Here is a 6027-nt window from a genome sequence, read left to right on the forward strand (position 1 = left end):
TCCTCCCTCACAGGGTAACACCACGATCCTAGTCATTGTGAACCGTTTTTCTAAGTCTTGCCGTCTCCTCCCTCTGCCCGGTCTCCCTACGGCCCTACAGACTGTGGAGGCCTTGTTTACACACGTCTTCCGGCACTACGGGGTGCCTGAGGACATAGTGTCTGATCGTGGTCCCCTCAGGTTTTCACCCCGAGAGTAACGGGTAGGTGGAGAGAGTTAACCAGGATGTGGGTAGGTTTCTGAGGTCTTATTGCCAGGACCGGCCAGGGGAGTGGGCGGCGTTCGTGCCCTGGGCAGAGATAGCCCAGAACTCGCTCCGCCACTCCTCCACTAACCTCTCCCCCTTCCAGTGCGTACTGGGGTATCAGCTGGTTCTGGCTCCTTGGCATCAGAGTCAGACCGAGGCTCCTGCGGTGGACGACTGATTCCGATGCGCGGAGGAGACATGAGATGCCGCTCATGTTCACCTTCAGCACACCGTGCTGCTACAGAAAGCCAATGCAGACCGTCACCGCAGTGATGCCCCGGTGTTTGCACCCGAAACTTGCCCGCCTGTCCTGCCGGAAGCTGGGTCCGCAGTTTGTGGGGCCATTTAAAGTCCTGAGGAGACTGAACGAGGTGAGTTATAGGTTACAGCTTACCCCAGATTACTGTATTAACCCCTCGTTCCATGTGTTTCTCCTCAGGCCAGTGGTGGCTGGCCGCTCCAGGAGTCTGAGGTGTGGGAGGTTCCTCCGCCCCCTCTGGTCATCGAAGGGGCTCCGGCATATTTCGTTCGATCTGTACTCGATTCGAGGCGTCGAGCGAGGGGCCTTCAGTACCTCGTGGACTGGGAGGGGTGCGGTCCGGAGGAGAGATGCTGGGTTCCGGTGGAGAACGTGTTGGACCCTTCAATGCTGCGGGAGTTCCACCATCTCCGTCCGGATCGCCCTGCAGCTCGCCCTCCTGGTCGTCCCCGAGGCCGGTGTCGGAGCGCTGCTGGAGCCACGCGTCAAGGGGGGGTACTGTCACGACTTCCACCGAAGTCAGTTCCTCCCCTTTCTCAACTTTCTTAATATTAAGCACATTGCTTATCTTTACAACAGGAGTATAGTGTACCTGGCTGGCATGAAAATGAACCACGGGAAAAGCGTCCTCCATTTGCTATGTAAGTGCATAGATGACATGTATTTTTTCCCGCTGCCCTTGTTTTGAGATGAGTGCATGATAATGTTTCATTCTAAATCAAAACAAATGTCACATATATATTATTTAGTATATGTAAAGACAAGATTAAATCCAAAATAGTCTGATGGGTGACAATATTAGCCTATCACTTGTGAATTATATATTATCATTTGTAAATGATGCCAAGCATAAGAAACAATGCCTTTTTTTGCGACTTTTTCAAATAGTGGCACATCTCATGTTGCCTAGCCCATAGGCATATATGTTTTGATAAGGTTTGTATCAGAACTAAAGTGGCCAAATAACTTCTTAAAATGTAGCACATGAATCCACTTTACAAGGGGTGTAGAGCGTAACTGGCATACATAAGCAGCGTGTGAGTTTCAAGTTTGGGAAGATAATTTCATCATAAAAATGCACTTTTATAATAAAAGCATTACATGCATAATCACATTTGCGGTCACTTTTAATAATGGTGTTTTCCTGCTAACTGAACATTTGTGCTTATAGCCTACTGCCATGTGCACATTGCTGTCCTTATAGTGTGAAGAAATAGCCTAATAGTTTATCAACATTCAAAGCTAAAAGTTCTGATCTGTTGCATCAGCCACATTGAATAACAAAATTTTAGTTAATTTGAGATCTATTGCATCCCACAACTGTCTCAGACTATGTTTGGAATATTTATTTCTTGTTATATTCATCAGAGGTGTAGGGCAGCTGAAGTCTGTGAATCCAAAAAATAGTAATTATACTGATGATTAATAAAACATGCACACAACAGTATTCATACCTTGGTTTTTGTGGTGAATGTGAAACACAAAAACGGTTTTGATAATACCTTGTCCATAATATAGAGGCCTATGGGATATTCATTGAAGAGGTAAGGGAGGAGGATGGTAAATGTGATCTGCATAACATGCCAATACCAATTTGCATACCTCTTGTATGCCTCCTTGTCTGTATACATGCAGACACAGACACAAATGTGAGCAGTTCAGTCATCTGCACCCTATACAGCTAGACTTCAACACATTCTTATTGCCTCTTTGGTGATTGAAATCCATTGAATTGTGTCCATTTTAGAAAGATTTGTAAAATAATAAAAGATAGATGGTATCATAATAAAACAATATCAATTTAGATCATTCAAGGGACAAACCTTACCTTAAATTGAGGAGTGACTGCACCTGCTGTCCTTTCATTATTCAAATCCAAATATTTCAGTTGGGCAGTTAGGTTCCTGCCAGAACCCCCACCAACTAAGGAGGTTCCTTGATGAACCTATGGTGTTCTTGGAAGAACCTTTTAGGGTTCATTTTCAGTGCCAAGAACCCTAAGGTTCTTCGAAGAACTTTGAGGATATTAAAACAACCCTTGATTAACCCCTAATTTTTAGAGTGTACCACTTGATTGGAGTCCACGTGTGGTAAATTCAATTGATTGGACATGATTTGGAAAGGCACACAGCTGTCAATATAAGGTCCCACAGTTGACAGTGCATGTTAGCGCAAAAACCAAGCCATGAGGTTGAAGGAATTGTCTGTAGAGCTCCGAGACAGGATTGTATTGAGGCAAAGATTGGGGGAAGGGGACCATTGTCGCAACCCCTATTACCAGCCTGTTCAACCTCTCTGTCATATCGTCTGAGATCCCCAAGGATTGGAAAGCTGCCGCAGTCATCCCCCTCTTCAAAGGGGGAGACACCCTTGACCCAAACTGTTACAGACCTATATCCATCCTGCCCTGCCTATCTAAGGTCTTCGAAAGCCAAGTCAACAAACAGATCACTGACCATCTCGAATCCCACCGTACCTTCTCCGCTGTGCAATCTGGTTTCCGAGCCGGTCATGGGTGCACCTCAGCCACGCTCAGGGTACTAAACAATATCATAACCGCCATCGATAAAAGACTGTGCAGCTGTCTTCATCGACCTGGCCAAGGCTTTCGACTCTGTCAATCACCATATTCTTATCGGCAGACTCAGTAGCCTCGGTTTTTCTAATGACTGCCTTGCCTGGTTCACCAACTACTTTGCAGACCGAGTTCAGTGTGTCAAATCGGAGGGCATGCTGTCCGGTCCTCTGGCAGTCTCTATGGGGGTGCCACAGGGTTCAATTCTCGGGCCGACTCTTTTCTCTGTATATATCAATGATGTTGCTCTTGCTGCGGGCGATTCCCTGATCCACCTCTACGCAGACGATACCATTCTGTATACTTCTGGCCCTTCCTTGGACACTGTGCTATCTAATCTCCAAACGAGCTTCAATGCCATACAACACTCCTTCCGTGGCCTCCAACTGCTCTTAAACGCTAGTAAAACCAAATGCATCCTTTTCAACCGTTCGCTGCCTGCACCCGCATGCCCGACTAGCATCACCACCCTGGATGGTTCCGACCTAGAATATGTGGACATCTATAAGTACCTAGGTGTCTGGCTAGACTGTAACCTCTCCTTCCAGACTCATATCAAACATCTCCAATCTAAAATCAAATCTAGAGCCGGCGTTCTATTCCGCAACAAAGCCTCCTTCACTCACGCCGCCAAACTTACCCTAGTAAAACTGACTATCCTACCGATCCTCGACCTCGGCGATGTCATCTACAAAATAGCTTCCAATACTCTACTCAGCAAACTGGATGCAGTTTATCACAGTGCCATCCGTTTTGTTACTAAAGCACCTTATACCACCCACCACTGCGACCTGTATGCTCTTGTCGGCTGGCCCTCGCTACATATTCGTCGCCAGACCCACTGGTTCCAGGTCATCTACGAGTCCATGCTAGGTAAAGCTCCGCCTTATCTCAGTTCACTGGTCACGATGGCAACACCCACCCGTAGCATGCGCTCCAGCAGGTGTATCTCACTGATCATCCCTAAAGCCAACACCTCATTTGGCCGCCTTTCCTTCCAGTTCTCTGCTGCCTGTGACTGGAACGAATTGCAAAAATCACTGAAGTTGGAGACTTTTATCTCCCTCACCAGCTTTAAACATCAGCTATCTGAGCAGCTAACCGATCGCTGCAGCTGTACATAGTCCATCGGTAAATAGCCCACCCAATTTACCTACCTCATCCTCATACTGTTTTTATTTATTTACTTTTCTGCTCTTTTGCACACCAGTATCTCTACCTGCACATGACCATCTGATCATTTATCACTCCAGTATTAATCTGCAAAATTGTAATTATTCGCCTACCTCCTCATGTCTTTTGCACACAATGTATTTAGACTCTTTTTTCTTTTTTTCTGCTGTGTTATTGACTTGTTTATTGTTTACTCCATGTGTAACTCTGTGTTGTTGTCTGTTCACACTGCTATGCTTTGTCTTGGCCAGGTCACAGTTGTAAATGAGAACTTGTTCTAAACTAGCCTACCTGGTTAAATAAAGGTGAAATAAAAAAATAAAAAAAAATTAAAAGAATGTCGGCAGCATTGAAGATACCCAAGAACACAGTAGTCTTCATCAATCTTAAATGGAAGAAGTTTGGAACCACCAAGACTCTTCCTAGAGGCGGCTGTCCGGCCAAACTGAGCAATCGAGGGAGAAGGGCCTTGGTCAGGCAGGTGACCAAGAACCCGATGGTCAGTCTGACAGAGCTCCAAAGTAACTCTGTGGAGATGGGAGAACCTTCCAGAAGGACAACCATCTCTGCAGCACTCCACCAATCAAGCCTTCATGGAAGCCACTCCTCAGTAAAAGACACATGACAGCCCGCTTGGAGTTTGCCAAAAAGCATCTAAAGGGCTCTCAGACCATGAGAAACAAGATTCTCTCGTCTGATGAAACCAAGATGGAACTCTTTGGCCTGAATGCCAAGTGTCACGTCTGGAGGAAACCTGGCACCATCCCTACGGTGAAGCATGGTGGTGGCAGCATCATGCTGTGGGGATGTTTTTTCACGGCAGGGAGACTAGTCAGGATCGAGGGAAAGAGGAACGGAGCAAAGTACAGAGAGATCTTTTATGAGAACCTGCTTGAGCGCTCAGGACCTCAGACTGGGGCGATGGTTCACCTTCCAACAGGACAACAACCCTAAGCACACAGCCAAGACAATGCAGGAGTTGCTTCGGGACAAGTCTATGAATGTCCTTGAGTGGCCCAGCCAGAACTTTAAAATAGCTGTGCAGCGATGTTCCACATCCAACCTGACAGAGCTTTAGAGGATCAACAGAGAAGAATGGGAGAAACACTCCAAATACAGGTGTGCCAAGCTTGTAGTGTCATATCTAAGAAGACTTGAGGCGGTAATCACTGTCAAAGGTGCTTCAACAGAGTACTGAGTAAAGGGTCTGAATATTTACGGAAATGTAATTTTTTTATTATTATCATTATTTCTTTATTTTAACTGTTTTTGCTTTGTCATTATGGGGTATTGTGTGTAGATTGATGAGGGGGGAAAAATATTTAATCAATTTTAGAATTAAGGCTGTAACGTAACATAATGTGGGAATAGTCAAGGGGTCTGATTATTTTCAGATGATCCATCAATGTAAAGGTATGGAAACTAGAAGTGCCCAGAGAGACAGGGCAAAGCAGGAGAAAAAGGAGAGGAAAGAAAGATGGAGAGATGTTGGATAAGAACAAAGTAAAAGAGCCGCTCAGAACTAAAACAGCAGAGAGAATGGTAGAAGTGAGGAAAAATAAGGAGAGGGTGAAAGCCCACCTTGTGGGTGTGGCGATGAAATATAACGAAAGGAAACAGAGAAAGAAACAGAAAAGGTGTTGAAAAAGACAACAACGAACTTCTTGATGGATGAAAAATACATGAAAGAAAAGGCGGTCCCATGTATACAAAATCTCACTCCCCCTTCATCCTATTCGCTGTAGAGACATACACGGCCCAATCAAATATTGC

Source organism: Oncorhynchus tshawytscha, linkage group LG30 (genome assembly GCF_018296145.1).
Source record: "Oncorhynchus tshawytscha isolate Ot180627B linkage group LG30, Otsh_v2.0, whole genome shotgun sequence".
In the NCBI taxonomy this organism is placed as follows: domain Eukaryota; kingdom Metazoa; phylum Chordata; class Actinopteri; order Salmoniformes; family Salmonidae; genus Oncorhynchus; species Oncorhynchus tshawytscha.